Here is a 26,187-nt window from a genome sequence, read left to right as displayed (position 1 = left end):
TAGTGACATCAGCAACAACCTCCAGAGGGCAGGAGTGAAGGCATCACAATCTACTGTTCGCAGAAGACTTCATGAACAAAAGTACAGAGGCTACACCAGAAGATGCAAACCACTCATTAGCAAGAAGAATAGGAGACGAGCCTCAAAATTTCTTAGTTAAAAAAAAAAAAAGTTTTATGGACTGATTTTATGGACCAAAGTGATGGAAAGGCTAAAGTTTGGAGAAATAAAGGATCTGCTCATGATCCCAAACATACAAGCTCATCTGAAACACAGTGTACACAGGTGTACATTATAGTACACATTACACAAGTAATGTAATGGCTTGGGCTTTCATCGCTTCTTCTGGGACAGGCTCATTAATCTTCATTAATGATGTAACACATGATGGCAGCAGCAAAATTAACTCAGAAGTCTACAGAAATATTTTGTCTGACAATTTACAGAAAGATGCAACCAAACTGATAGGGAGATCCTTCATCATGCAGCAAGATAATGACCCAAAACATAGTGCCAAAACAACAAAGGAGTTCATCAGGGGCAAGAAGTGGAAGGTTTTAGACTGGCCAAGTCAATCTCCACACTTAAACCCTGTAGAGTATGCATTTTACCTGCTAAAGAAGAGACTGAAGGGAGTAACCCCCCAAAACTGAAAGAGGCTGCGGTGAAAGCCTGGAAAAGCGTCACAAAATAAGAATGCAAAAGTTTGGTGATGTCAATGGCTTGATGCAGTTATTGAAAGCAAAGGATTTGCAACTAAATATTAAGTCTTTAATCTATGTTAATTCTATCTGTTCCAATACTTTTGGTAACATGAAAAATGAGTGGGTTCAAACAAAAGGTGCTATCTTCTAAGTTGTGCATCAGATCCAGATGAAAATACCTGTAAATAAAAGCTGAAATGTTAATCTCTCATCTCATATTCATTTTTTGATGACCCAAATGTTTTCAGTCTACAGTAAAAATAAAGGAATTGACCTTACTGTTCCAATACTTTTGGAGGGGACTGTATATAGTCATGGCCACAAATATCGGCACCCTTGGTAAATAAAATCAAATTAGGCTGTGAAAATGAATCTGCATTGTTAATCCTTTTGATCTTTTAATTAAAAAAATTCACAAAAATCTAACCTTTCATTGGATAGTAAGAATTTAAAATGGGGGGAAATATCATTATGAAATAAATGTTTTTTTCCCCAAATACACGTTGGACACAATTATTGGCACCCCTAGAAATTCTTATGAGTAAAATATCTCTGAAGTACATTCCCATTCATAATCACAATTTTGAGCACTCCAGGGTGATTATGAACATGAAATTATCCAGCCATGGCTTCCTGTTTCACAGATATATAAATAGGAGGGAAAACAAAGGCCAAATTCCCTTAATCATCCATCACAATGAGAAAAAACAAAGAATATATTTCTGATGTGCAGCAAAATTAGTGAAGTGGCTTTAAAAAAAAAAGAGCAAGAGCACTGAAAATTCCCCATTTCCACCATCAGGGCAATAATTAAGAATTTCCAATCAACATAAAATGTTACGAAACTGCCTGGAAGAGGACGTGTGTCTATATCGTCCTAATGCACGGTGAGAAGGAGAGTTTGAGTGGCTAAAGACCCTCCAAGGACCACAGCTGGAGAATTGCAGAAAATAGTCTCAGGGTCAGAAAACCTTAAAAAAAAGTGTCAAACAGCACTTACATCATCACATGTTGTTTGGGAGGGTTTCAAGAAAAATTCTCCTAGCTCATCCAAAAACAAACTCTAGCAAATTCAGTTATCAGACACGACTGGAACTTCAAATGGGACTGGCTTCTATGGTCAGTTGAAACTAAAAAAATAGCTTTTTAGCTGCAAACACTCAAGATAGGTTTGGTGAACACGGGGATACAAAGTACCCCATGTGTACAATGAAATATACTGCTGTATTTTTGATGTTGTGGGCCTATATTTCTGCTGGAGGTCCTGGACATCTTGTTTAGACACATGGCATCATGGATTCTATCAAATAACAACAGATAAAAAAAATCAATAAGTGACTTACTCTGTTAGAAATCTTATAATGAGCCATGTTTGGATCTTCCAACCGTACAATAATCCAAACACAAACCTCAAAGACAACACAAAAATGGGTCAATGAGCACAAAACCAAGCTTCTGCTATGGCCATTCCAGTCCTCTGACCTGAACCCTGTAGAAAATGAGTGAGGTGAACTGAAGAGAAGCAGCATCAACATGGAGCTGTGAATCTGAAGGATCTGGAGTGATTCTGGATGAAGGAATGGTCTGTGATCTCTTGTCACGTGTTCTCTAACCTCATCAGGCATTATAAGAGAACATTTAGAGCTGTTAAACTGGTAAATGGTGGTTTCAAAAAGTATTGAATAAAAGGGTGCCGTTAATTGTGGACAATGTGTATTTGAGAAAAACATTTATTTCATAATGACATTTCCCCCCATTTTAAATTCTTATTATCCAATGAAAGGTTACATTTTTGTGATTTAAAAAAAAAAGAAAATCAAAAGGATTAACAATGCAGATTAATTTTCACAGGCTTCTTTGATCATATTTACCAAGGGTGCCGATATTTTTGGCCATGACTGTATAATTGAGAAATGTATGCAACACAATATAACATAATATAATTTTTAATATAATTAATAAGTGTGAAAAAGTGGGAAATTATGTATCTAAAACAAGGGTAACAAATGACAATAACAAAATTGCAAAAAAAAATTGAAAACCTGCAGGGTTGCAAAAGAAAAGCTTGTGTTTATTGGTGTATAGTTTAAGGAGGTTCACCTGGATAAGGCACATAGAACCATGCAGCACTTTTTACTGCATCAAAATTTATGTTCGTCCTGGCCATATAGCCGTACTCATTCGGAGATGAGGGCAGAGCGTTGAAATATGTTAGCAGAAAGCACACCAGCCAGGCTCCACACATCCCAAATAAAGCTTGTACATTAAACATAACATAAATAAACTTTCAGCTTTCTATCTCTTTGTATTTTACAACGTACTGTACTTTTTCTCTTTATTCTTTTTTAATGGTTAGCTTTTAAAGGCTGGATTTATTGGCTTACCTGCATGCCAATTAAAGGGTTAGTTAACCTAAAAATGAAAATTAGCCCATGACTTACTCACCCTCAAGGCATCCTAGGTGTATATGACACTTTTTTTATATAACTCAGAATGGATTTGTCTGAAAGAAGAAAGTTACAGTATATTCACCTAGAATGCCTTGAGGGTGAGTAAATCATGGGGTAATTTTCATTTTTCAGTGAACTAACCCTTTAATGTCAGTTGCTCAGGTTAACAATCCTAACAATTTTTTTGTTATCTGTAGCATGCAAAATGTGACAAGCAAAGCATTAGGCCTGGGGCATTTCTCAATTTTTGCCAACACTTCAAGCCAACAAGACTTGAAACTATTTATTTCAGTTGAGCCCTTCCCACAACACTTTTGACAAGATCTTCACAGACTGTATTTTAGACAAGAGTACTGCAGAACCCCCATTTGACAGATTATATCACATACTGCATATTCTCTGTAATCAGTGGTGACTAGTTTACATACTATGGTGGAAACCTTGCAGTCATAATATTGTTAACCATTCCATATGTTTATTTCTATTGATTTAAAATAATACATTTTAGACAATTATATGGGACAATTGTATAACATATATAAAGTTTGACACTTCAGTGAAAAATCACAATGGGATTTAAAAAAAAATCCCATTTAATCCTGGAAATTATGTTTTTAAATTTTTTTAACTATAAATATATATATATATAAAAATATATTTTTGAATAAGAAAGCTTCTGCACTATTTCTAGGTCACTGATTTTACTGAAGGACTCAAAAACATGGGCACATGCTGTCACTAAAGTAAAATGAGGACATACACAATATCAAGAAATGTACATTTTAATGTAATTTTTCACATTTTTATGCTATTATATAATTTGTAATGACAATTTGAAAAGCAACACTGAGTGCATTTTCTCTAGTGGTCTCAGACCTTTGGTTGCCACAATAGACATACCTTCTTAATTACATTATACAGACATAATTACAATATAATACAAATAAAATACACTCACAGAAAAGAGTTTGAAGAGAGGGTCCTGGAAGACTTTCCACTTCTTGTCCTTATAAGCAATGAGGAAGGTTAACTTTGCTCAAATACTGGGAGAAGAGAAGGATCAGGCAAACAGTTCTGTAGAAAGAAGACATCGTTATAGACTTAAATAAATTGTACTCAATTAACATTATCATTCATGGTAATAAACTCACCAATATCAATCAATACTACAAGTGACAAAAAACCTAAGTATCCCAGTATAAAAAATACACACAACTTGATGATAAAAAACTATGTGTGTTATAAAAAAATAAAATATATATTTAAAGTATATGTGTGTGTGTTTGTGTGTGTGTGTGTGTGTGTGTGTGTGTACAGTGCCACACAGTAATTTTAAAATTTTTAAATTCACGTTTTGTTATGTTGCTGCTTTATGTTAAACTGCATTAAATAACTTATTTTTACACCATAATGACAAAGCAAAAACTGAACTGTCACAACTTTGTAAAAGTATATATAAAAAAAAAAAAAAAAAAAAAAACTAAAATAAGAACACTGCATATGTATTCATACTCTTAAAGGGTTAGTACACCCATGATTTACGCATATGTCCTATGTCATCCACCCGGAATGGCTCGCACGTATGACAATTAGTGGAAGTGAGAGAAAAGTGTTTATAACATTTTAAATATGGATATTTTTCTTACAAAAACTAATTAATTCGCTAAAGAAGGCCTTTGTTCACCCCCCAGAGCCACGTGAGGAACTTTTTACTATGGATGGATGCGCTTTATTAGACTTCTTTTAGACGGTTGAACAGAAACACCCACCCATTGCCATGATAAAACTTGGAAGAGCCAGGACAATTTTTAATATAACTCCGATTGGATTCATCTGAAAGAAGAAAGTCATAAACACCTAAGATTCCTTGAAGGTGAGTAAATCATGGGCTAATTTTCACTTCTGGGTGAACTAACCCTTTAACTCAGTACTTAGTTGAAGCAACTTTGCCTCAAGTCTTTTTGAGTATGAAGCAACAAGCTTTGCACATCTGCATTTGGTAATTATCTGACATTCTTCTCCTCACCTCTTCACCTCTCAAGCTCGGTCAGGTTGAATGGGGTCAGACACACATTTTCAGGTTTCTCCAGAAATATTTGATTGTGAATCTCTTTGAGTGGCCCAGCCAGAGCCTGGGCTTGAATGCAGAGTTGTCTATAAGCCACTCTTGCTGTGTGCTTAGGGTCATTGTCCTGTTGGCAGATGAATCTTCTGCCCAGTCTGAGGTTCTGAATGCTCTTGACTAGGTTTTCATTAAAGCTATCTCTATATTTGGCTGTGTTGAGCTTTCCTTCTACTCTGATGAGTTCCTCAGTCCCTGCTGCTGAAAAACAGCCCCACAGCATGAGGCTGTTACCAGCACACTTTACTTTTGGGATGGTACTCTGCAGATGATGAACAGTGCCTTGTTTCCTCCAAACATGATGCTTGGAATTGAGGTCCACCATACCAGAGAATCTTGTTTCTAACCGTCTGAGGGTCCTTTTTTGCAAATTCCAAGTGTGTTTTCATGTGTCTTCACTGAGGAGATGAAAGAGTCTTGCCACACCGTCATAAAGCCCAGGAGGAGTGTTGCAGTGATGTTGGTCACCCTTCTCCATAAATTGCTCAGTTTGGCCAGGACACCAGCTCTAGGAAGAGTCCTGGTTGTATCAAACTTCTTCCATTAAGGGTAACGGAGACTACATGCTTCTGAGAACCTTCAATGCAACATAACTTTTTTGAACTCTTCCCCAGATGTGTGGATTGATGCAATCCTGTTTCTGAGCTCTACGGGCAGTTTTTTGTTTTACCTCAGGGCTTGGTTTATGCTCTGATATGCATTTGCAGCTGTTAGACGTGTGTGCCTTTCGAAATCATACCCATTCAATTGAATTTGCCACAGGTTAACTTCACTCGAAGTGTAGTAACATCTACAAGCAATATGAATGCTCCTGAGCTACATTTCAACTGTCCCAAATAAGGGTGTGAATACTTATGCAATGGAATCTTTAAGTTTTTTATTTTTAATAAATTTGGAAAGATGATAAAAACCTGTTATTGCTTTGTCATTATGGTGTATGGAGTGTAGATTGATGTGGAATTTTTTTAATGCAGCATAAAACGAAAAAAATGAAGGGCTATGAATACTTTCACAATACTTTTCACAATATATATAGGCCTATATAATAAAATTAATTCTGATCATAGTTATTTTAATCTATTACTTTATCTGTTTTGTAGATTTAGCAAAGAAAAATTTAATTCTTTCCAAGTATCTGCCACGTTGAACCATCTTAAATGTAATCTTACTTTAGAGAAAAAATGTAAATAATCTATGAACTGATTGTAACCAAGGCATGTTTTAAAAACACATATAATTTGATTGAATTTATCTGATTCATTTCAGTAACAAAGGGTTTCACATTGTATATGATGTAGTAAAGGTTTAAGATTAGTGAGGATCAGATTAAAGACTGGACTAGAATGAGGAATAGGATTATGATTAAGGATTGTTTTTAATGTGACAATTCATTTAAAATCCTCATAAATAGAATCTGCTTTTATAAATAAATAACAATGAACTTCAAATGAAAGCATATCAGCAAAAAAAAGAAAGAAGAAAAAAAAAAAATGCAAACACACGCACACATACCTGTACCAAAAAAAGAAAAGAAAAAAGAGACACTTTTTTCCTTTGCATCTCTTCTCTTGTACAATAGTTAATGCTACTGGGAGCCACAACCTAAATCTAATTTACAGGGCTTAGGATGAGACCTTTACTATGTCCTAATGAGTCTCTGACACAAACATATGTGCCTCAAACCTTTGTTTACTCAGAGGCACCTGGACAGGGAAGGTCTGAGGGGTGAGACGCTCAAACCTTATCAACATGCTTGAGGATGAGTAATGAACAATGAACATTTTTCAGCAAAGGATCTGAGCGATGTATTATCAAGTATGAAAACAGTAAAGGGGATTGATCTTTACAGATAAACTCTCAACCCTGAGTTTTGTTTTTAAAGGGGCCTTGCATTGCATAGTCTGCACAACCAGAAATACAAATTACTGAATGGACTCGGCCCTCAAAGTTACCCATAACCCCACAGTAACTCACAAAGCCGCAATTCCCCAGTGGGCTCCTGACTTCTGCCCGGCCTGGATGAAGAGCGACAGTCCGATGAGGTTGATGGTGGGAGCAATGCCCAGCGGCCCGATGAACCTCAGCACTAGCCCCACGAGACCTGACAGTCCCAGAACAAGCTGAAGCATTGAGGCCACTAGAATGGCCCCCTGGATCTACGAAAAGAGAAGAAGAGGTCAGAATGTTCTGAGAAAATGCATGAAAATGTTTCAGTTTTATTAATTTAACAAGGTAAAAAACAAGGTCTTTTTTGGGAAGGAAAGGGTTTAAATTGTGCAGACTGACTGTATTAAACTATGCATTAATTTTTTTTTCCATAATAAAAACTAATTTGTTTTTGCCATGAAAATCTGTGAACAATTATTATATCTGAATTACCCGATAAAATATAATAACTTCACGGTAAATACAACAGAAAGTCTCCAATACAGAAAACACCAATATATTTTTTAACAATATGACTCAAAATGAACCCAGCTCAAAATGCCCTTGAGTGCAAATATTTGGTCATAAAAATATTAAATACCGGTATTATGTTTTCCTCTTATTCAAGACAAGAGCTGCTCTCAAAACCTCAGACTTAAAAGGTAAGATTATTACACTAATAAAAAATAAATTATCTAATCTCATAGTAAACACACATTTTAAATGAGCAGACAACTTATAATTCAACATGATCTCATTAGCATTAGTATTCTTACATATGTTTTTGTACATTACTGAAATAATTTCATTGTATTGGCAGCTTCTAAAACAAACTACATATAAACATCTTATGAATCCTTTTTATGAATTGTATTTACTCTAAATTAAATCAATGTGTTTAATGACGTCACAATTTTTTTCACTCTACTGTGTACATAAATCAACAGTGTTTCTCTTATATTTCATATAAGAATTATAATTCTGAATTATATATTATATATATATATAATTTCACGCATCTCAGCGTGTCTAACAGACATTTCTTGCTGGATGATGGGCCATCACCTTCAACTCAACCTAGCTAAGACAGAAATGCTTGTAGTTTCAGCTAACCCATCGCTTCATCACAATCTCACCTTCCAGTTAGGCTCATCTACCATAACTCCTTCAAAAACAGCCAGAAACCTTGGAGTTGTGATTGATGATAAGCTAAATTTCTCAGACCACATTGCCCGGTCCTGCAGATTTGCATTATACAATATTAAGAAGATTAGGCCCTTTCTCTCAGAACATGCAACACAACTCCTTGTTCAGGCTCTTGTTCTGTCCAGACTTGACTATTGCAATGCTCTCTTGGCAGGTCTTCCAGCCAATTCTATTAAACCTCTACAATTAATCCAAAATGTCGCTGCAAGATTAATCCTTAATGAGCCGAAAAGAACGCACGTCACGCCTCTGTTCATCAATTTGCACTGGCTACCAATAGCTGCTCGCATTAAATTCAAGGCATTAATGTTTGCCTACAGAACCACCACTGGCTCTGCACCCCTTTACCTAAATTCATTACTTCAGCTTTATATGCCCTCTAGAAGCTTGCGTTCTTCAAGTGAACGACGCATTATTGTACCATCCCAAAGACACACAAAAACACTTTCACAGACTTTTTCATTAATTGTTCCCATCTGGTGGAATGACCTGCCCAACTCAATCCGTGTAGCCGAATCCTTACCCATCTTCAAGAAACGGCTAAAAACTCATCTGTTCCATCTTTATTTGACCCTCTAACTCTAGCACTCTCTATTCTAATTTTATTTTATCTATGTCTTTTTATAAAAAAATAAAAAAATTTATAATAATACTATTTATCTGTACTGCGTTAGGCTAACTGAGACTTGTAATAGCACTTGCACGTTGTCACTCTTTTGTTGATTTTGATTGCTTCTTATGTCCTCATTTGTAAGTCGCTTTGGATAAAAGCGTCTGCTAAATGACTAAATAAAATAAATAAATAAAATATAAGAAGTGAACACTGCAATTATTTTTGATCAGCTTTGAAGTGACATTTCCTACATTACCTCACGGATGCGGACTTTCCACACCTCATCACCATCCACGAGGAGTGCTGCAGAATCTGTGGCATTGAGGTGAGGGGTGGCACTCATGTCTGGGCATCTCCACTTGGGAAGGGCGAGGATAGCCAATAGGATAGAGGATAGAGGATCGGCAGCCTGGGAAAATGTAAAGGATGTTTATTTTGCGTCAAGCCTATTTTACATATTATCATAAAAGCACTGGCAGTAGTCATAAAAAAAAACACTGTAATATTCCTTTCATTGAATTATGGAGCTCATAAAAATATCCATCCATCCATCCATCCATCTTCTTCCGCTTATCCAGGACCGGGTCGCGGGAGCAGCAGTCTAAGCAGAGATGCCCAGACTTCCCTCTCCCTAGACACTTCCTCCAGCTCTTCCGGGGGGACACCGAGGCGTTCCCAAGCCAGCCGGGAGACATAGTCTCTCCAGCGTGTCCTAGGTCTTCCCCGGGGTCTCCTCCCAGTGGGACGCGCCCGGAACACCTTCCCAGGAAGGAGTCCAGGAGGCATCCGGAACAGATGCCCGAGCCACCTCAGCTGACCCCTCTCAATGTGAAGGAGCAGCGGCTCTACTCTGAGCTCCTCCCGAGTGACCGAGCTTCTCACCCTATCTCTAAGGGATCGCCCAGCCACCCTGCGGAGAAAGCTCATTTCAGCCGCCTGTATCCGGGATCTTGTCCTTTCGGTCATGACCCAAAGCTCATGACCATAGGTGAGAGTAGGAACGTAGATTGACCGGTAAATCGAGAGCTTCGCCTTGCGGCTCAGCTCTTTCTTCACCACGACAGACCGGTACATCGACCGCATTACTGCAGAAGATGCACCGATCCGTCTGTCAATCTCCCATTCCATCCTTCCCTCACTCGTGAACAAAACCCCAAGATACTTAAACTCCTCCACTTGAGGCAGGAACTCTCCACCAACCTGAAGTGGGCAAACTACCCTTTTCCGACTGAGGACCATGGCCTCGGATTTGGAGGTGCTGATTCTCATCCCAGCCACTTCACACTCGGCTGCAAACCGTCCCAGTGCCTGCTGAAGGTCCTGGCTTGATGAAGCCAACACGACAACGTCATCTGCAAAAAGCAGAGACGAAATCGTGTGGTCACCAAACCTGACACCCTCCGGCCCCTGGCTGCTCCTAGAAATTCTGTCCATAAAACTTATGAACAGAACCGGCGACAAAGGGCAGCCCTGCCGGAGTCCAACATGCACCGGGAACAAGTCTGACTTACTGCCGGCAATGCGAACCAAGCTCCTGCTTCGGTCATACAGGGACCGGACAGCCCTTAGTAAAGGACCCCGGACCCCATACTCCCGGAGCACCCTCCACAGGCCGCCGCGAGGGACACAGTCGAATGCCTTCTCCAAATCCACAAAACACATGTGGACTGGTTGGGCAAACTCCCATGAACCCTCCAGCACCCTGTAGAGGGTATAGAGCTGGTCCAGTGTCCCACGGCCCGGACGAAAACCACACTGTTCCTCCTGAATCCGAGGTTCTACTATCGGCTGTATTCTCCTCTCCAGTACCCTGGCATAGACTTTCCCAGGGAGGCTGAGAAGTGTGATCCCCCTGTAGTTGGAACACACCCTCCGGTCCCCCTTCTTAAAAAGAGGGACCACCACCTCGGTCTGCCACCCCAGAGGCACTGTCCCCGACCGCCACGCGATGCTGCAGAGGCGTGTCAGCCAAGACAGCCCCACAACATCCAGAGACTTGAGGTACTCAGGGCGGATCTCATCCACCCCCGGTGCCCTGCCACCGAGGAGTTTCTTGACTACCTCGGTGACTTCAGCTTGGGTGATGGACGAGTCCACCTCTGAGCCCCCAGCCTCTGCTTCCTCAATGGAAGACGTGACGGCGGGATTGAGGAGATCCTCGAAGTATTCCTTCCACCGTCCAACGATATCCCCAGTCGAGGTCAGCAGCTCCCCACGTCTACTGTAAACAGCGTTGGTAGGGCACTGCTTCCCTCTCCTGAGGCGCCGGACGATTTGCAAGAATCTCTTCGAGGCCAGCCGATAGTCCTTCTCCATGGCCTCACCGAACTCCTCCCAGGCCCGAGTTTTTGCCTCCACAACCACCCGGGCTGCAGTTCGCTTGGCCTGTCGGTACCCGTCAGCTGCCTCAGGAGTCCCACAAGCCAGCCAGGCCCGATAGGACTCCTTCTTCAGCTTGACGGCATCCCTTACTTCCGGTGTCCACCACCTGGTTCGGGGATTGCCGCCTCGACAGGCACCGGAGACCTTACGGCCACAGCTCCGAGCGGCCGCTTCGACAATGGAGGTGGAGAACATGGTCCACTCGGACTCAATATCTCCAGCCTCCCTCGGGATCCGGTCGAAGCTCCGCCGGAGGTGGGAGTTGAAGATCTCTCTGACAGGAGACTCGGCCAAACGTTCCCAGCAGACCCTCACAGTACGCTTGGGTCTGCCGAGTCTGTCCAGCTTCCTCCCCCGCCATCGGATCCAACTCACCACCAGGTGGTGATCAGTTGACAGCTGGTGATCAGTTGACAGCTCCGCCCCTCTTTACCCGAGTATCCAAGACATACGGCCGCAGGTCAGATGAAACGACCACAAAGTCGATCATCGACCTACGGCCTAGGGTGTCCTGGTGCCACGTGCACTGATGGACACCCTTATGCTTGAACATGGTGTTCGTTATGGACAAACTGTAACTAGCACAGAAGTCCAATAACTGAACACCACTCGGGTTCAGATCAGGGGGGCCATTCCTCCCAATCACGCCCCTCCAGGTGTCACTGTCGCTACCCACGTGGGCATTGAAGTCCCCCAGTAGAACGACGGAGTCCCTGGTTGGAGCACTTTCCAGCACCCCTCCCAGAGACCCCAAGAAGGCCGGGTACTCTGCACTGCCGTTCGGCCCGTAGGCACACACGACAGTGAGAGACCTATCCCCTACCCGTAGGCGCAGGGAAACGACCCTCTCGTTCACCGGGGTGAACTCCAACACATGGCGGCTGAGCTGGGGGGCTATAAGCAAACCCACACCAGCCCGCCGCCTCTCACCATGGGCAACTCCAGAGTGGTGAAGAGTCCATCCTCTCTCGAGGAGTGTGGTTCCAGAGCCCAAGCCGTGCGTAGAGGTGATCCCGACTATCTCTAGTCGGAACCTCTCAACCTCACGCACAATCTCAGGCTCCTTCCCCGCCAGCGAGGTGACATTCCACGTCCCTAGAGCTAGCTTCTGTGTCCAGGGATCGGGTCGTCGAGGCCCCCGCCTTCGACTGCTGCCCAATCCTCTTTGCACCGGCCCCTTACGGTCCCTCCTGTAGGTGGTGAGCCCACGGGAAGGTGGCCCCACGTCGCTCCTTCGGGCTGAGCCCGGACGGACCCCATGGGGGGAGGCCCGGCCACCAGGCGCTCGCATACGAGCCCCAACCCCGGGCCTGGCTCCAGGGTGGGGCCCCGGCTGCGCCATACCGGGCGACGTCACGGTCCTCTGATTCTCATAAAAATAATCAAAAGCAAATGTTCTGGTTGAAAATGACTAGAGCCAGACTGATTTTAAGGTACTTATATTGATAATCTGTCATTATTAACTAACTCTGATGTTGTTTCAAACCTGTATGACCTGTCCTCTTTAGAACTGCCTTATAGCTTGAGGTTTCAAAACTGATATAACATTGACACTGCACTTGAACTGACTTAAAATGTCTTCTGTAGAGCTGAAATGTGAAGTTTACATTTTTTTATTTTGCAGACACTTAAATCTATAGTTTCTTACATAGCACCCACATATATTTTACACATTGCTGTCCCTGGGAATCGAACCCATGACATTGGCATTGCTAGCGCCATGCTCATCTGTTTGAACAACTGGAAAGCAAACTAGAATTGAAGTTGAAATGTAACAACACTGATATTTTCCTATTTAGTTTTGTGAAGCTGCTATGAAACAATCTGTACTGCATGAAATGCTATATTTAAATAAATGTAATTTAATATGACTAAAGACGTTTTTACAAAAAAAAGTCAATGAGGTGAGGTTAAATGATTAATGCTCTTGATTTTCATTGTAAGGACAAATCCAGTTGAAACATTCTTCAAAATTTATTTTTTTAGGTTGTGTACTAATCAAATCAAGTCAAGTCACCTTTATTTCTATAGTGGGTCCTTCTATGTCAAATCAACCAAATTTCGAAACTTCCCCGGCTGAAATCTATGATTTTGTTCATATTTACTGATTAATATACTATTTTGTAGAGGGGGGACAAAATTACAATTTTCACCTGAGATTTGTAGCTAATTTACAGAGGTGTAAAAACAACTTTAGAAAGTTGGCAGCATCATTATTTTATTTTTACTCAAAGATTGGTAGGTCTATTAGTAAAATCTGTTGATTTTAGCAATCTTTGTTTTATTATATGCCATTGATGACAGTTTAATTGATGACTTGTGTTTTTTGCCTGAAGTTTGCATGCCTGTAACTCAAGGAGTATTAAAAGCCCTCAATGGTTCAATCCCTGAGATATGGAGATTTCCTTTTGAAATCTTAACTTTCAATGGCCCATATAGTTCATTCCCATAGATATGGGGATTTCAAAGCAGCTCCATGTTGTTGAATTTTACCCATTTTTTTTAGTGATCAAAAACCAAATGTGGTTCACTTTGCACACAGCTGATACTTACTACATTTAAAGAGGAAGGGCTTTAGAATAAATAAATGTTTAAACAAGAAAGGTCTTTAGTTTCCTTCTATCAAAATAATTTCATAAACATAACTCGCTGCATACCAAAAAATCCACAGTTGAGGCACATTAACTTGCTCTCAAAAGTGTATTTATAAGAATCTATATTTGAATCTGTTTTAGGGATATTTGGAAGATGGGACTTTGTTCATTTTAACAGCTTCTGAAGCCACCGAGAGTTCAAATAAGCAGTATTGTAACTACTCGTTACTGCATTGACACCCTGATATATATGAGACTAAAGCCTGGAATACACTATATGATTTTTGCCCTGATTTTCCAATGAGTCTAGAGAAGTTGACACTAGATGTTGAAAGTCAAAGCCAGCCTGCAGATTAGAGTTGACAGTTTCCACAGAAAATCACGTAGTATATAATCGTCACAGATTTTTTAATTTCAGACTTTGATCCCACAGTCAGAGGATATCAAACATGTTTGATATTTTGAGCCGATATCGTTTTTATTTGTCAGGTGTCTCCTAGCAACAAGACGCAGGTTTATGCACGAGTTTGTTGTGATAGGAGCAACTTGAAAGCCTAGTAGTGTGTGATCCTCAGTCGTTTAGTGTGTGATGGCCAGTTTTCCATTGTGACTAGTTACAAAGTCGGTATGTGTATGATGCCTAGTGTTTCATCTGTTCACATTTTAAAAGTCTTGTAGTGTATTCCAGCCTTAAACCATGTCCGGCCTTAAAAATAAAGTATAAAATTTTAAATTAAAAATAAAAGTTTCATAAGAACAAGAATCTAAAATGACATTAAGATATCTTTAACACTTCTTGAATTAAAGACATGTAAACTGAGGAATTTGTATTTTATTTTTGGCACTCAGAGAGGTGTGTTGTTGTTTTGATAGTTGGAAACAAGATACACTTCTACTTTCAGTATTATTTGTTCTTCAGAGATTTCTCTTTAAACATAATAACTACCAGCTGTTTTTCAGCTGTATGAAAACTGGCCCACATTTGGAAATGTGGAACAATTTACTGAAAATGTGAACAATTTACCAATTTACTAATTGCCACATTAAGATCTCCATACTGTATCATAGGAATGAACCAGCAAGGGACTTTAAAATGAAGATACCAAAAGGAAATGTTTGTTAAGAACCAGAATCTAAAAGGATATTAAGATATCTTTAATAGTTCTTGAGTTACAGGCATGCAAACTTGAGGCAAAAAACACAAAAAGAGTAAAAATAAAATGATGCTGCCAACTTTCTAGTCATTTTTACACCCCTGTAAAATGGCTTCAAATCTCAGGTGAAAATTGTCATTTTGACTCCCTCTACAAAATAGTAGATTACTCAGTAAATATACATCTGTAACATTTAATATTTTGGCTTTCATCACCATATATGTTTGTCTTTCTACAGAAAAAAAATATCAACCAAATCTAAAATTTGAACTGGGGACCTCTGGTTCAGTTGACACAGAATGACCGTAGTGCTTTATTCAATACAGATTGTGTCAAAGCAGCTTCATAGAGATAAACACGAAAATAATAGAATCAATTATGAACTAATGCAAAATTTTTCTTCTGACAATGTATATAAATCACACTTTGAGGAATGTTTATCCCAGTACCTGGTTCCGAGGGTGGTCTGTAGCAAAGTGCACAGGCCTGAGAGATGAGCTGACTTTTGGCAGCGCTGTTCTCCTTGATGCACAACGGCTCAGCTAGGATGAGAGGAATTGCCAGAATGCCACCGAATGCCAGTATGTAATGCTGTGTGATGCAGGAAACAGGATTGAATATAGCTAATGCCATGACATCGGGCTTAGGTTCACAGCAAACAACATACTATAAGGGGAGAGCCATGAGGGAAGACGAATGATCACAAAAAATGTTGCAAATCTTAAACGTGGCCTGACTGAGCCAGAGAGATGTGCGAGAAATTGAAGACAGATGTCGGCCTATCTGTTGTGAATTGATAGCCCCTTTTAACTCAGTAGTAAGCTTCATAAATTTGTCAGGCTCAGAAAATGTAAAACTTGGCTGAATGCTCAGCATCTTTGACAGGAGATTACGGTGTGGATATGGAGACTGTGCACGGGGAGAATTTACACAGCAGGAGACAGGGAAATAAATTAGTAATTTCACACTGGTTTGCTGCTTTATGCTGTCTACACATAAATTCCTGTTATTTTATTGTTTTTTGCCTGTTCTGGTTTATGTCTTCACAGCTGCCTTTCTCCAGGAGTCAAATAGAGCAGGCAAAACAGTTTTGAATTGAACTTACTTTCATAACCCTTCAGAAATTGAATTAGTTTAAAAACACTGGTAATGAAAGCAGAAACGTTGGGGGCTCTGCGCTGCCATGAAATACCAAGTCTCCCCCTGTGTTTTACTCCCCCCTGTGACACTGAGGAGATAAAAGCTAATTTTCTTGAGGAATGAGGCTTCTTCTTTGTACTCTTTGCGTCAGCACATCTTCTCACCTCACATGTTGATGTGAGTCCCTTGTGTACCTTCCTGCCCTTTCTCTCCCCCTGACCGGTTTCCTTTGATCTCCATGTGTCATCCAGACAAATAAGTAGAAAGCTTTGGCTCATGTTCCCCTCATAAGATGCATATAATAAAGCAATAACACCATCAAGAGTGGCAGCAAAGCCTGGAGGCTCTCATGCTGATGATGATTTGAGAAAGTAAAGTAAAGTAAAGTAAAGGAAAGGAAAGGAAAGGAAAGGAAAGGAAAGGAAAGGAAAGGAAAGGAAAGGAAAGGAAAGGAAAGGAAAGGAAAGGAAATGACGTGTGGTCAAGTAAGGTGACCCATTACTTGGAATTTGTGCTCTGCATTTCACCCATCCAAGTGCACACACACAGTGAATAGTGAACAAACACACACACGCAGTGGGCAGTCATTTTTTGCTGCAGCACCCGGGGAGCAGTTGGAGGTTCTGTGCTTTGCTCAAGGGTCTCACCTCAGCCATGGTATTGAAGACGGAAGCGAAAGCTGTACATTCACTCTGAACTGTTAAAGGGGTCATTGGATGCAAAATTCACTTTACATGTTGTTTGAACATAAAAATGTGTTGGAAGTATGTACACATCCACCCTATAATGATAAAAAAAAATTATTCCTATTTTAAAATCCCCTTTCTCAAATCAGGCTGTTCTGAGATTCCTGTCAGAATGACGAAGTTCTGCACAGGCCGCTCCCACGATAGTTGATTGACAAGACCGTCTTACCTTAGACCCGCCCTGAGTGAGCTGAGAGCTGTCCGCCATTGTGTTGACTCCGGTGCAGGGGAATATAAGAATGTCTCCGATTAAGCGATTGAGGTGTTTTGTTGTTGGATGTAATAATGAACATAGCAGTCGTCATTTACTCCCGCCATCTGAGCCGCTGAAGACACAGAGGATTAACGTTACTTTCGTTTTGAAGGGAATGCGCCGATCCCGATCTGCCTTAACGTGTTTATATTTGTGGAAAAATGGGCTGGGCCAACTGCCTATATAAGTCGGCACTGAATACCATTTCATCAGAACTTTTCAACTGAAAAGCGGCAGTGTTGACTTGCGCGTCCTGTTCCTCGGGGGAAAATGTTTGGAAATGCGAGTTGTCCTCTGAAGTGAAGACATCTGCCTTCCCACAGATCTCCCAAACCATCAGCATGTCCGCTCCCTGGTTCAGGCCGCCCTGCACATGCACCACCCTCAAGGAGCCCAGGTTGCTTTGAGCCCATAGGAGGAGGCATCTCACCATTTTTTAAAGAGACCTAACCTGAGGCCACCCTGGTGATTTATGAAGGCCACCACACAGGCAGTCGTGGCCAGGCAGTCGTGGCCTAATGGATAGAGAGTCGGACTTGTAACCCGAAGGTCGTGGGTTCGAGTCTCAGGTCTGGCAGGGATTGTAGGTTGGGGGAGTGAATAAACAACACTCTCTCCACCTTCAATACCATAACTGGTACCCTTGAGCAAGGCACCGAATCCCCAACTGCTCCCCGGGCGCCGCAGCATTGGCTGCCCACTGCTCCGGGTGTATGTTCACTTGGATGGGTTAAATGCAGAGCACAAATTCCGGGTATGGGTCACCATACTTGGCACCACTTTCCTTTCCCTTTCCCTATAATGTTGTCTGAACAGTAGTTTGATTGAGTTGACTGTGAACAAAGCCTCCAACACTCAGAGCTGAATGGGGGTTTTGAAGGCAAACGCGAGACTTCTTTGAGGTCTGGCCTCAGCAGGACTTATCAGGGTCCAACGTCACCTTAGGGTGGGGGGTCCTGGCGCTAGGGAAACGTGTAATGCTTGGTAGGCTGAGGACTCTGTCAGAGCTCAGGCTCTGGCTTAGACTGTGGCTGAGTGGGTAACAGAGCAGATTTTGCAGGCTGTTGAGTCAGCGGAGCCTTCTGGCGAATTGAAACAGCTGCCGAGCTGCAGCGCTTAGGCAGGAAATGGTGCATGGCTTGCGACGACTTCTGAGCTGCGTTGAAGCATTCCGCAAAATGGCCAAAAGCTGGTCCGAACAGCCCAGTAAGGGAGACTGGGGAGTCGAGGAACGTAGTCCTGTCTGCATCCTTGATCTCCATCAGGTTGAGTCAGAGGTGGTGATCAAGCACCACCAAACTGGCTATTGACCTACTGATCACCTGGGTTGTGGTCTTAGTGCAACACAGGGCCAGGTCAGTAGTGCTGCAGAGCTCCCTAAAAGCCGCTGGGTCTGGGCTGAAGCGGGAAAACTTGGAGGACTGCAATAGTGTGAAGCCCTGTCTTCGCCTGTCCCACTGTGCCTAGACTCTGGGCTTAGGTGGTTCTGCAGGGCTTAGATGGATGAACAGCCTTGGCTTTCCATCCCAAAGCCATGGGTGAGCAGAGGTGTGCAGCGACTGCCTCTTTAAGAGGAGAGAGCTTCTTGTAGCCCCTTTTCTCAGCGCCATCAATGGGGTGAAGGCGGCTGTAGGTGCATTAATTTGTTGTTATTTCTAATTGGTTATTCACTGTCACGAGGGTGCACTGGTGATCACTTCTGTTTCCTTTATTTCATGTGGCAGACTGTTTGTATGCAGTATTGGGTGAGTAGCGGGGCCAAATTTCTGTTGACCTTGTTGCAGCTGTATTATTTACATTTACGTTTAGTCATTTAGCAGACACTTTTATCCAAAGCGACTTACAAATGAGGACAATGGAAGCAATCAAAATCAACAAAAGAGCAATGATATGCAAGTGCTATAATAATAGTCTCAATTAGCTTAATGCAGTATACATAGCAAGATTTCTTTTTCAAGAAAAAGAATAGAGCAAGCTAGTGTTAGAGGCCTTTTTTGCTTTTGTTAATTGTATAATAAATAAAAAGAAAACAAATAGATAAAATACAAAAAGATTAGAAAAGCTAGTGTTAGTTTTTTTTAAATAAAAAAAATAGAAAAGAGAGTGCTAGAGTTAGAGCATCAAATAAAGATGGAAGAGATGTGTTTTTAGCCGATTCTTGAAGCTGGCTAAGGACTCAGCTGCTCGGATTGAGTTGGGCAGGTCATTCCACCAGGAGGGAACATTTAATTTAAAAGTCTGTGAAAGTTAGGGCTGCACGATTATGACAAAAATCATAATTGTCGATTATTCCCTTGAGAATGTAATTGCGATTATTAATAACGGTTATTTTTGAACAGATTTATGCCATTGTTTGAAGCTGCATGCCATATTTTTATATAATATATAAAAGAAGGTTTAAAACAATCTTCCTGAACTTTTATTGCTTTTCTATAGCATTGAGCATCAAATGTCAACTATACATTGGTTTGGTTTCTTTTTTAAACAAAAAAAAAAGATAAAATTATGCATGGTATAATAATGTTATACTAAAACTAAAAGAAAAAAGAAAAAGAAGAAAATGGTTTACTAAAGCTATATATTTCTTTTACAATTAAACAGACAAATTAACAATTTCATTTAAAATTAAATTACAAATTAAACAAATTTCAAATTACAGTAACATTTTACAGTACAATTTATATTATCAGGGCTCCAGACTAACAATCGAGAGCAGTGGCACTAGCACCTGATTTGGTAGCACTGAACATGTAATATTACAAGTTTTGTCCCTTAGAAATGCACATTAGAACAGGAGCTTGAGCTCAGAGTAGCAGGAGCTTGAGTTGGGATGCAGATGTACATTTGACAGTACCATTGTGAAAACTGTAACAGCCTCATCTTTTATACATAACCAAAAGTACAGCACCTCATTACCATGGTAAAAAAGTAGCCTAACTATATGGTTTCTATGATGTTTGCATTGAAAAACAGTAGCCTAAAGACATTCAGTCAATTACAAATCCACATCAACTGATAGAATAATTAACAAAATAATGTAATTATATTCCATTACTCCTTTAATATATTTAGTATATTAATAATCTAATAATACTTAATATGAATATCCTACTTTTCTGCCAACGTACCATTGTTACCGTTAGTATTACTACAGTAAAACTATGGTAAATGTGGGTGATTTGTGGATTGAAACGTCTTGTAACTGGATCGTTGTTGCACTGTTTCTGCATCAGTGTTGACGAGAATAACAGCTCCGATTTATTTGGAGTAAACTAGTTTAAATTAAAGACGTGATTTGTACTGGAGAACTCTGCGTTGAACTCGAGTGCTTGGAAAAACTATATAAAATATACTAGGCGTTGCGGTAATAGCGTTTAAAAACTCAGATCAAAGGAAAAGCGATCTCTGGCATTCATTTATTAAGCCAGTTTCTCTGTCAATAAATAATAAATAAATGAATGAATGAACGAATAAATAAATACATTTTAAATAATACAAATGTTTAAAAAACGGTCTGATAAAATGAAAATGACTTCAAATGTTGAGTAGTAATATTAAATGTAGAATTTCCAAATAATATGAAAATAACTGTCTGATGAGAAATAACAAAATAAAAGCCTTTCATGAACTTGCATATAACCATATTTATCTGTAAATTCACATTGTTATAAAAAGAAAACTCCGTTTCCACAAAAACGTTTCACTTTTGATTAACAGTACACCACTCCAGAATGTCATTTGCCCAAATATGACCAGTTTTTTCTTTAATTTTGGATAGCTCTAAAAAGGAAACTCCCTGTTTCCACAGAACAATTTCAATTCAGTTTGACAGTCCACTGCCCCAGGGTGTCCTTCGGCTAGTTTCAGGGCGATCTAATGTTGCATTACAAAATAAAAGCTCTACAAAATCTCATTCTACCTGTTCAGCCTGTGATTTTGGAAGCTCTAAAAAGGAAACTCGCTGTTTCCACAGACCAGTTTCTATTCAGATTAATAGTCCCCTACCCCAGGGTGTCACTAAACCAGTTTCAAGACGATCTGATGTTGCATTACCAAATAAAAGCCCTCCAAATCTCAAATATGACCAGTTTTGTGTTTGATTTTGGATAGTGTAACAGGTATAGAAAGTATTATGCTCATGTATATAGAATTACACAAAAATGTGTACCTCATATGCCGGTCTGTGTGTGTCCACCTTCCCCTTTAAATTTCTGACTGCAATGTTGAACCTAATTTCCTGTCTTTGCACCTCGTCTTCCCTTTCTGCATTGTCTCTGCATGGGAGAGGTGGGTTTCCAATGAGCTCTGATTAATCTAATTTAGTCTTTTTCTTTTGAACTACTTCTGCACTTTAATTTGTCATTTAAATAATATCTGTGACATTATTTTACCTGTATATTTGATTATTCTCGTATTTCCATCAAGTTTGATCACTTTTCTGTCCGATGTGAACTCGAAGCACATGCCAATTACATTGCACTTTACATTCATGTCATGTTACATACTTTTATGTCTTATTAGGTATGCTGTTTCGTTAATAATGTTGTTAAAATAATTTCATTGTCTTCTTTCTCTCTGCCCTTTTTGCACTGTCTCTGCATGGGAGAGAAACGAAAAAGGGCGAATTCACACCATATATACATACTCTTATGTCTTATCAGAGAGTAAAAGAAGAGTCGAACTGTCAGCTCATATCCGTGTGGTTATTCTATCAAAAACACAACACAGACTACTCCAGTTACAATAGCTCTAAAAAGGAAACTCCCTGTTTCCACAGACCAGTTTAAATTCAGATTAATAGTCCACTACCCCAGGGTGTCAGTCTGCCAGTTTCAGGACGATCTGATGTTGCATTACAAAATGAAGGCCCTCCACAACTCAAGTTCTACCTGTTCTGTCTGTGATTTTGGATAGCTCTAAAAAGGAAACTCCCTGTTTCCACAGACCTATTTCAATTCAGATTGACAGTCAACCACCCCAGGGTGTCACTGCCAATGCCAGGACGGTTTAAATGTTGCATTACAAAATATGAGCCCTCCAAAAACTTGCATATAACCTGTATTTCCCATATTTTCGGGTAGTGAAAATGGTTTGTGGAAACAGAGTTTCCATTTTATACAAATCTAAACTGTTATACAAAACATCTTATGAGTTTTTGAAGGACTTCAACTTGTAATGTTGCACCAGATAATCCTGACATTGTGGGAGCGACACTGAGGAGGTTTACTGGTTATCTGAAGTGAAAGTGGTCTGTGGAAACAGGGAGTTTCCTTTTTAAATCTATCCAAATAGATACACTCTAAAAAATGCTGGGTTAAATACAACCCAGCACTGGGTAAAATATGGACGAACCCAGCGATTGGGTTGTTTAGACCCAGCGGCTGGGTTACTGCCCAGAAGTTTGGGTTAAACATTTAACCCAATTGTTGGTTGAAAACAACCCAGCATGTGTTATGTCCAATAATTACCCAGCACTGGGTTGTATTTAACCCAGCAGTTAAATAATTGTTTAGAGTGTAGACAAAGCAGTTTAAATATGAGCTTTTAGGGGGATTTTATTTTGGAATTATAGATAAAATAGTCCTGACAATAGTGAGTGACTCTCTGAGCAGGTGTACTCTCACTCTTAAGTGAAAGTGGTCTGTGGAAACAGGGAGTTTCATTTTATACCAATCAGAATTGACAGACAAAATACTATTTGGAGTAATACTATTTGGAAAATACTATTAATCCTTTTTAGAGCTATCCATAATCAAAAGACAACATTTTTTGGATCCCATAATGGAGGTGTTTGGGAGAGAATGATTTGATCAGTGAGGAGGATTATTAATTCAATCTTGAGAGGGCAGAGTTTAACTGAAGAGGCTCTTCATACGCTCTTATGTGTTTGTTACATGTAGGTGTGTGTGTGTGTGTGTTGTTTTCAAGAACGCACACACACCAGAACAAACTATGATCGGTTTCGATGTAGCTGCAGAACATTCTGTGGACCGAACTTGTCTGGGCTCGTCCTTGACTCCGCCCACATATGATGTCACTGAGTACTTCAAAATAAGAGTTCGACAGGGATTTTATACACCAACCATCTGCTGCTGTTAAAGACTCAACCTTTTTTACCCCAGGGTTTGTTTCAGAATGAAGATTTGTATGCACGTCGTAGATGGCGACAAGTACAGTACATGGCCAAACTTTTTTGGAGGAGATGGATAGAGGAACCTCAGCTACACGAATGACAGAAATGGCTTGTAAAGAAAAGAAACTTTCAGATTGGAGATGCTGTACTTGTTGTCAATGATGCTGCCCCTTGGAACTCATGGGTAAAATCATTCAAACTATACCAGATAAAAGGGGCTTGATTTGCCAAGTAAGGATTGAGACAAAGTATAACTGCTTGGACAGACCAAGATTTGTTTACTACTTGAAGCTGAAGAAGATTTATAATAGATTTTTTTTTTTTGAGCGCTCAATAACTTGGAAGAGACATGGAGATGAATGACTGACCTATGGACAGATTTTTTTAACCTTTTGACTGACACTTTTTGACTTGACTAAGAAGATGTATGCACATTATATGGACTGGTTAATAGATGGACAGGTAAAATGTAACTTGTAAGTAATTTGTTGTTAATTGATGATTATTACTTTTTCTTAGTATGTAATAATCATGGGGCCGGAATGTAGGTGCATTAATTTGTTATTCGCTGTCACAAGGGTGCATTGGTGATCACTTCCATTTCCTTTATTTCATGTGGCGGACTGTTTGTATGCAGTATTGGGCGAGTAGCGGGGCCAACTTTCTGTTAATCATGTTGCATCGGTATTATTTGCATCATGTCTTCATATGATTCATTGAAATACATCAAAAGCAAATTTAAAAGAAGTCAAAGTTCTCTCTGATGATGACCGACAGCAAACGAGTCATGGAGGATGAGGATCCCATTATCTTGCCTTTGTGTGGCGACTGGACGCAGCTACAGTGGATGAGGCTAAAGAGAGGATGCTTGCTAAGTAGGAGGCGTGCCAAGACTTGCTGAGTTCGTCGTGAACTTCTGGAAAGAATGGTGCTGGTCTCTGATAGGGCTTGCTGATGGTGCCCTGGCAGAAACCATTCATCTAGATGGGGCCAACAAGTGAACTCTTCAACGGTCTTCGTGAGGATGCGGATGAGCTCTCAGTCAACACAGGGCCGTACAACACCGGATTCCTTGGGTGGATGTGAGCCAGGGTCCTCCACAGAGCCCGAACAATTCTCTGTATCAGAGGCTGCCAGTGCTATGGAGACGATACCGCTCGCTCCAGGTGAGAGGCACTGATCTTCTCAGGAAAAGAGCACTGGGGGAATCATCACACCACGGAGGAGGAGAGACACACAGGCCTGTTTTTTCCTCTGAAATGGCATTCACACCGACTTATATAGGCAGTCGGCCCCACCCGTTTTGGAGAGCTGAAATACATAAGTTTGTGCAGCTGAAAATGAAGTTTCCCCCAAGCATCATTCAAAGCAACATGAGAGACCATTTCGAAAGGGAACTGCTTGTACTTCAAGACAGACAGTGGATAATTCTTTGGCCAATGTGACCGCACCTTAGAAGAATAGCAGAGACCATGCTACAACTATAACAATAACAAAGGAACAATAATGTTGGAATCACTTTCAGAGTTTTTTTTTCTCTGTTGATGAACATTAAAGGGGTCATCGGATGCAAAATTCAGTTTGAACATAAATGTGTGTTGGAAGTTTGTGTACACATCCATCCTATAATGATAAAAATCCACCCAGTGTTTTTTTTAAATCCCTAGTTTAAAATCCCTTTTCTCAAATCAGGCTGTTCTGAGGGCCCTGTCACAATGACGTAGTTCTGTACAGGCAGCTCCCACGAGAGTTGATTGACAAGGCCGTCTTACCCGCCCTGAGTGAGCTGAGAGCTATCCGCCTCTGGTGCAGGGGAAGACAAGATGTCTCAGATTAAGCGACTGAAGTGCTTGCTTAGTTGTTGGATATAATAATGAATATAGCAGTCATCATTTATTCCATCTGAGCTGCTGAAGGCAGAGGATTAACGTTACGTTCGCTTTGAAGTGAATGCGCCTATCCTCGATCTACATAAATGCGTCTATGTTCGCCCGAATCATTCGTGATCCAACTTTATCTACAGAAGAAGTGAGTATAAAGGTTTTTTTTATGAATCTTTGCAAATCACCTTTCCTAATAATGTGCTAGTAAGCCAGTTTCGCAGCTGAAGTTTAGTGTGCTCCATAGATACAGTATATATATATATATATATATATATATATTGTGACAAGTGTCCCGGGCACCTATCAGCGTCGCCCTGGCAATCCCAGCGGACGGAGCGATCACAGCTGCGGCTCGTTTGGAGAGGGATAGAAAAGGGCCGAGCTGGCACACACGGGTGAGCAACGTCTCCAAGAGAAGGCCAACTAACGCTGTCTCTCTCACCTCCACAGACACCAGCTGATCGCGCCGCCCGCCACACACGCACAGGAACTGGAACCCCCTGCACGCAGCCGGCCGGCCAAGAAGATCACCGGGATATTGTGGACGAGCACAGACCACGTTGGAACCTTCACCTGTTCCCTTCACTTTACACGTTTGGCACAATAAACACACCCTCCGGGGTCTTTATTGCACTGCAACCTGTCGTGTGATTCTTCAGCCCGCTACTATATATATATATATATATATATATATATATATATATATATATATACCTAGATGCCTCATTATCGACTGTTTCTATGGGCTGCGACATGTAAGCCATCCGCCATTTTTGGAACGGTCTGAGAATCTTTGAGTGCATTGACTGTGTGCATTGACAACAGCAAGTTATATGCTTGTATATCTTTAGAATATTCATTGATTATTATGGTGAATGTGA

General features: G+C 40.6%; 1 pseudogene across 1 annotated transcript in view; it reads right to left on the bottom strand.

Annotated features, from left to right (window-relative positions):
- LOC306867008 (solute carrier family 23 member 1-like) overlaps nt 1-26,187 on the bottom strand; it is a 63,688-nt pseudogene that overhangs the window by 19,614 nt on the left and 17,887 nt on the right. The window contains exons 3-7 of the transcript in view: nt 15,601-15,742; nt 9,278-9,430; nt 7,251-7,432; nt 4,109-4,228; nt 2,805-2,960 (exon numbers count right to left, since the gene is read on the bottom strand). The product of the transcript in view is annotated as a solute carrier family 23 member 1-like (transcript). The remainder of the gene's footprint in view (nt 1-2,804; nt 2,961-4,108; nt 4,229-7,250; nt 7,433-9,277; nt 9,431-15,600; nt 15,743-26,187) is intronic.

Source organism: Barbus barbus, assembly GCF_936440315.1.
Source record: "Barbus barbus genome assembly, chromosome: 48".
In the NCBI taxonomy this organism is placed as follows: Eukaryota; Metazoa; Chordata; class Actinopteri; order Cypriniformes; family Cyprinidae; genus Barbus; species Barbus barbus.
This window is presented reverse-complemented; position numbering and strand designations above follow the sequence as displayed.